The sequence below is a fragment of the Callorhinus ursinus genome, unplaced genomic scaffold (genome assembly GCF_003265705.2).
Source record: "Callorhinus ursinus isolate GAN/ISIS: 27379988/994484 unplaced genomic scaffold, GSC_fseal_2.0 scaffold68, whole genome shotgun sequence".
NCBI classification, from domain to species: domain Eukaryota; kingdom Metazoa; phylum Chordata; class Mammalia; order Carnivora; family Otariidae; genus Callorhinus; species Callorhinus ursinus.
Window position 1 is genome coordinate 6,303,881 of NW_027397130.1, and position 6,948 is coordinate 6,310,828.

General features: G+C 50.5%; 1 long non-coding RNA gene across 1 annotated transcript; it reads left to right on the forward strand.

Annotated features, from left to right (window-relative positions):
* The first annotated feature begins 695 nt into the window (after positions 1 to 695).
* On the forward strand, positions 696 to 4,179 carry LOC141371315 (uncharacterized). The gene is made up of 4 exons (XR_012376182.1): positions 696 to 804; positions 1,438 to 1,555; positions 3,381 to 3,522; positions 3,688 to 4,179. It is a non-coding gene; the product is annotated as an uncharacterized lncRNA (long non-coding RNA).
* Positions 4,180 to 6,948: the final 2,769 nt, after the last annotated feature.

Genomic DNA, 6,948 nt, shown 5'->3' on the forward strand with positions numbered 1-6,948 from the left:
ACTTAACAGTTTTTAGACTATTCCAAGAGAAGGAAAATCAGATCTGTTTTTTTTAAGTTTATTTATAAAGTTTATTTATTTTATAAAGTTTATTTATTTAAGTAATCTTTACACCCAAGGTGGGACTCGAACTCAGGGCCTGGAGATCAAGAGTGGCATGCTCCTCCGACTGAGCCAGCCAGGCGCCCCAAATCTACTTTTGAGGAAGGAAACTCCTCAGCCTCTCTGAGCTAGCAGCCAGCAAGCTCTGGGGCTCATTTCAGGCCCTTCCCTCTAAGGAGGTAGAGGGCCTCCGCAGGGGTCAGAAGTGTAAACTATCTGACCTTGGTTCGCCCCCAGCCTGATACCTCATAGTGTGTCAGGCAGACCTACTGGGCGGTGTTCCCTGTTGGGATGGCCAGAGCCCTCGGTGGACCCGATGTCCCCCAAGCCTTGGGCATTATGATTCCCCTGGGGTTGGCTTCACACTCCAGCAACCAGGAGCGCTTCCCCAGCTCCCTGGAAATGCAAGCCCAGCTCCTGAATGTGGGACCAGAGCACAGAGAGGGAATCCCGGGGGGAGCTGGGAACCGGGACCGGCGATGCAACGCCCTCCCGCCAGCGCTGCTTGGGCGCAGGGCGGGGCCGGACACCCGGACACCACGATGGAGTCGCCACTGCCACCCACCCGCCCAGCCCGGCCCACCGGAAATGACGGCGCTTGCGCAGGCAGCGCTGACGTTGGAGGGTCCCGGCCGCTCCCAGTCACCCGAGTCGCCCTGGGGGAGGGGCAGGGTGCCCAGCCCGCGCCTCGGGGCCCTCGGGGTACGTATCGCCCCCGCACGCTGCACATCTTGGGTGGAGGTCAGGGGATCAGGCGATATCAGGACCCCTTCCTCGGGTGCCCCCACCCTTGCAGGCCGCGCTGCCCTCCCTGTCCCCAGACCCGTCGTTCCAGCGCTGGGCGCACATTGCACTGAATGATCTCGCCCCATCTGTCCCCCCTCCACCAGTCTGAAGTCAATGCCAGGCGGGATAAGGCGCGAGTGAGGTCATCGGGTGCCCATCCCCTCTCCCCCCTCCCCCCCCCCACCCCGTCCCCTATATACCATCTGAGTGTGTCCCAGACCACTGTCTGCTCTGAGAGGAGAATTATTTTAGATTCTCACCGTCCTTGTGGTCAAGAAGTGCTTCCGTATGCCTACCTCAAATCCCTGCAGTTTAAAACCTCCAGGCCTGCCATCGGTGGAGTGACCTTTAGGGTGCTAAGGCTGAGTGTCCTCCTGTGGCCTCCCCCTTTACTCCTTTAAGACCTCCCCATGGGGCTACTGAGAGGATTCAGGAAGCGGACACAGGCCAAGTGCTTAGAACAGTGCCTGGGCCATGCGAGTCTTGTTCAGTGTTTGCCTTTCAGATTCTTAAAATTCAGATTTTAAGAGTTATTTATTTGACACACAGAGAGAGAGGGAGAAGCAGGCTCCCCACAAAGCAGGGAGCCTGATGCGGGACTCAATCCCAGGGCACTGAGATCACCACCTGAGCCGAAAGCAGATGCCTAACCGACTGAGCCACCCAGGTACCCCGTCTTTCCCATTATTATTATTTAAGATTTTATTTATTTATTTGACAGAGAGAGACACAGCAAGAGAGGAAACACAAGCAGGGGGAGTGGGAGAAGGAGAAACAGGCTCCCTGCTGAGCAGGTAGCTCTATCCCAGGACCCTGGGATCAGGACCTGAGCTGAAGGTGGACGCTTATCGACTGAACCACCCAGGCGCCCCTCCCATTATTCTTATTACAACTTTTTTACCTGGAGGGTCCATTCCTTGCCTATCACGATCTCTCTTCTGACAGGGCTCCTGAGGTGGGTTGGGGAGACCTGTCCAGGGAACTTACCTCTTCCTGGGGCATCCAGGGGGCAGGTGAGGCCTGCAGTTCAAGGCCGGAGCCAGGGGCCTCGGAGACTATGGAGGAGTTCCAAGCACATTTGCTCACTGCCGGCTGCCTGAACTCCCAGTATCACAGCTTGCAGCCCCACTGTATGGGATCCATCTGCCTCTGGGCAGATTGAGAGCTTGTGGAGGGCAGGAACTCTGGGTGGCCCATAGCAGGTGCCTGAGTAAGGGACAAGTGGGTGCTCGAAACGAGTGGTTTCCTTCTCTCTGTCCACTTGCCCCACCTCAAAGCCTCCTAAAAGAACTACAAAGTGAATCTGAGAAAGAGTTTGTGAAAATGTGTGGCTCCTATTGGCTGAAGTGAACTACCAAAGTGGGTCCACCTTCTGTGACCCAGGAGTTACTTGTATTCATTCACCCAGTAAAGAATTGCTGTGTGTCAGGCCAGTGCTGGGCGCCGGACAGACCCAGTCCCTGCTCGCTTGAAGCTTATATTTCGGTAGGAGAGACGGACATAAACCAAATAAAGAGGCAAAAAGATTTGAAATGATGGTTAAAGTTCTAGTCCACACACCTTCCACTAAAATAACAACAGCTGGGGTTGGGAAATCTCCCAGGGAAAGGGATGTTTGAGATAAGACCCCAAGGATGAGAAAGGGGCAGCCACATGGAGAGTGGGAGGACGGATGTCCCAGGTAGGAGGAACATCTTGCACAGAAAGAGCTCGGAGGGTTGGAGGAAATGAAGGAAGACCTCCGCGTGGTGTGGGTGGAACTGGGGGGCTCAGGGGGGGGGGGGGGGGGGGGATGCCCAGCACCTGCAGGGCCTTGGAGGTCAGGGCAGGGCCCAGCGAAAGTTGTTTCTAACAAAGGGCTCTGAGGTGTTTTCAGTGGGGGATCGTTGTGAGCTGCATTTTATAATGACTTGGGTGTTCCACAGATTAGCGGGGGCAGGATGGAGGCTCCTGTAGGGGGAAGGCGATGGGGGCCCTGGCAAAAGTGGGGGCAGAGGAGATGAGGGAGGTGGAAAATATTTGTGTCTGGGAATGACATCATCAGGTCTTGGTGATGGATTGGATGTGGGGGTGACAAGAGGAGAGGCACCGAAGGGCACATTGGGTTCCGGGCTTGAGCACCTGGGAGGTGCCATTTCCTGAGATGAGAAGACAGGCAAAGGTCAGGAGAGAGAAGGATCGGGTTTGGGGGGATGAAGCGTGGGGGACAGAACCACCCATGGTGGGGCAGTTTTATTGATTTATTATTTTTTTTAAAGATTTTTTTTATTTTTGGGGGCGCCTGGGTGGCTCAGTTGGTTGAGTGACTGCCTTCGGCTCAGGTCATGGTCCTGGAGTCCCGGGATCGAGCCCGGCGTCAGGCTCCCTCCTGTCCGCGGGGAGTCTGCTTCTCCCTCTGACCCTCCCCCGTCTCATGCTCCCTCTCTCTATCTCATTCTCTCTCTCAAATAAATAAATAAAATCTTTAAAAAAAAGATTTTTTTATTTTTAAGTAATCTCCTCACCCAACGTGGGACCCAAACTTACAACCCCAAGATCAAGAGTCACACCTCTACCGACTGAGCCATCCAGGAGCCCCAGTGTCGCAGTTTTAAACATGGCGCCGACTCCTTTGACACTTCTTCCAGTGGGGAGGTGGGTGTAGGTTCCCTCTCCTTGAACCTGGTGGGCTTGTGATTGCTTTGACTAATAGAGTATGGTGGAAGTGACTTTAAATGTTATTCCCAGGCTCAGTACTAAATGGTCATGCAGCTTCCTCCTCTTTCTTCCTGGACACTCTCTTTTTGTATGCACCCTCAGGGACACTCCATCTCAGAGCTGTGAGAGACCCAAGCTGCATGTAGAAGTTGCATGTTGGGGCTACCATCTTCACCCCCAGCTGAGTCCAGCCTTTGAGTCCTCCCAGCCCAGGCATCAGATACATGAGTAAAGAAGCCTCCAGATGATTCCAGGTCCCAGATGTTCTGAGCGAACCCTCCCCTACCCCTTCTAGTCTTCTCAGCTGAGGCTGCAGACATTGTGGAGCAGACGCAAGCCACCTCAGCTGGGTCCTATCTGAATTACTGACCACAGAATTTACAATAAAATGGTTATTGTTGTATATCATGTTTGGTGGGAGGTTGTCCCACCTGGAACACACATCAAATTGACAAGCAAGTTCCACAATTCCACCTGGAGACATCACCTACGTTCTTCCTCTCCATCCCACCTGTGACTGCCTGGCTCAACCCTGGTCATCTCTCACCCCTGCCACCCCCCCACCTCAGCTGGATTCCCAGTGTTGGGTTCACTTTATCTTTCCTGCAGCAGCTGGAGTGACTTTGCCAAGACATAATGACATCCGACGACATTATTCCCCTGCTTCAGATGCTCCTCATTGCTCATAGAGGGAGATAAAAAGCTCTTTAACAGGATGTATGCAGCCCTTTATGGTCCGGTCCTGGCCCGCCTCTCCTGCTTTATCTCTTGTCTCTCTACATTTCAGCCCAAGCTGGTCTTTCTGTTCTCCGGGCAAACCAGGCTCTCTGCGCTCCCGGGCCTTACTTCTGCGTGTTCCTCGTACCTGTCTGTGGTTCCTATGGGATAGGGGTATGGGACATGTTCCGTGTGCCTACATGTTCCGTGTGCCTATTCAGCTCTTTTTCCATCGTCTCTGTCTGCTCCATGCCCGGACGCCGAAGCTTTTGTGCGCAGCAACAATGGGCTCCCTTGCCCTTTTGCTTTCTGAGAGTCTACTGATGGGAAACACCAGTGGGCAATTGGGGTTCAGGAGAACAGTGAAGGTGGGGTATCCATCCCATGGGTCCCTCCCTTCCAGACCCTGTGAGGTCACTGCTCCTTTCGGCCCTCTCTTACAACTGGGCTCTCTTCCTCTGGATTCTGGTAACCATTCCTCCATTCCTTCCCTGCCAGGGCCCTGGACAGACTCCACTCTTGACCCCAAGGCACTCTCTCTTGCCTGTATGTTTGCTCTCTCTTGGCAGTAGGAACTTGCCTTTGTAGCCTAGGCCCTAGCACCTTGCAAGGTATGTGGCCCTTAGCAGGTGCTGAGTTAATGTTTCTTGTATAATTGATGGTTGAACTCAGAAATAAGGGGCTCTAGGAACCACAGACAGGGACTGTTCCTTTACACTGGGCATAAAAGGAGGACATACCATAGTTTCCACATAGGAAATCATAGCTAAGAACCTACTAGGGAATCTCCAAATTAATAAGGATAATTAATTTCTTTAAACGTTCAAAAGCTCTGTTTTACTACTATTTTTCCTATATAAATCAGTCTTTTTCCTCAAAAATTTTAACTATATAAGTTTTCAAGCACACACACAAAAGTAGGAGCACACAGTACAATGAATCTCCACATGCTCAACACAGATTTGACAATGACCAAGATTCTGTCACATCTGCCTCATCTTGCTTGTGTTCTTTGTCTTGTTTTCTTTGTTATAGTATTTTATTTTTTATTTTTTTAAGATTATTTATTTACTTATTTATTTATTTGATAGAGAGAGACACAGCAAGAGAAGGAACACAAGCAGGGGGAGTGGGAGAGGGAGAAGCAGGCTTGCTGAGGAGCAGGGAGCCCGAAGCACCCGATGTAGGGCTCAATCCCAGGACCCTGGGATCATGACCTGAGCTGAAGGCAGACACTTAACCAACTGAGCCACCCAGGCTCCCCTTTGCTGCAGTATTTTAGAGCAAAGTCCAGTCATTAGGCCATCTTCCCTGTATACACTTCAGTAAGCACTAAACAATAACCAGCAGCATTTAAAAAACAATCGTTGGGATTAGGGAGGATGTTAAGTTTCACTTGGAGACAATAAACAGGTGGTGGGGATAAACGGGTATTTTTCCATTTCCTAGATGTATTAGCAGTCACATTCCTTAAGACGATATTAATATTTTTCCCATCCTATGGGGGCAAGAGTGCCCAGGGACCTTGTAAGATTTCCTGGAGATGGACGCTAAGATTTCCTGAGGAGCATAATGCCCAGTGAATGGGAGAAGACCTTCTGAGGTTGGATGAAGATAAATGGACTCATTTAAATCCATCCCATGAAAGCTGATGGGAAGAGCAAGGTCCATGGATGACCAGTAATATCTCGGTGCCACTTGGAGTTCCTGGTTGCAAATCCCTGAAATGGCTCTGAGTGCTGCGCAGGCCAAAGGGCTCACAATTACTCTCTCGAAATGACCAGTTAGCACCTGCTCTTGGTTTTTGTCCTTTTAAAGGCAAAATTATTGAGGTATAGTTTGCATACCATAAAATTCACCCCTCTTAGGTGTATAGTTATATGAATTTCAACAAACATGATATAGTCACGGGGTGCCTGGGTGGCTCAGTCGTTAAGCATCTGCCTTTGGCTCAGGTCATGATCCCAGGGTCCTGGGATCGAGCCCCGCATCGAGCCCTGCATCGAGCCCTGCATCGGGCCCCCTGCTCAGTGGGAGGCCTGCTTCTCCCTCTCCCACTCCCCCTGCTTGTGTTCCCTCTCTCGCTGTGTCTCTCTGTCAAATAGATAAAAATCTTAAAAAAAAACACAAAACAAAACATGATACAGTCATGAAACCACCACCACAATCATAGCAAAGACTGTTTTTATCACCCCAAAAAGTTTCCTCATAACTTTTCATAGTCAGTCTCTCATCCTACCCCCAGCCCAAGGCCATCACTTGTTTTCTGTTCCACTGTTTTGTCTTTTCCAGAATGTCACATAAATGATATAATACAGTACGCTGCCTTCTGTGTCTGGCACTGTGCTTTTGAGATTCATCCACATTGTTGCTGCTTGTATCAGTAGCTTGTTCTTTTTTGTCACTAAATACTAGTCCCATTGTATGGGTGAACCCCAATCTGTTTATTCACTAGATGATGGACATTTGGGTAGTTTCCACACTTTGGTGATTACAAATGAAATTGCCATAAGCATTACATAGGCTTTTTGTATGGTTAGATGCCTTCATTTTTCCTAGATAAATACCATGACTGGGATTATTGAGATATGTGGGAATTGTATATTTAACTTTATAAGAAAATATAAATGCTCCCCATCCTCACCA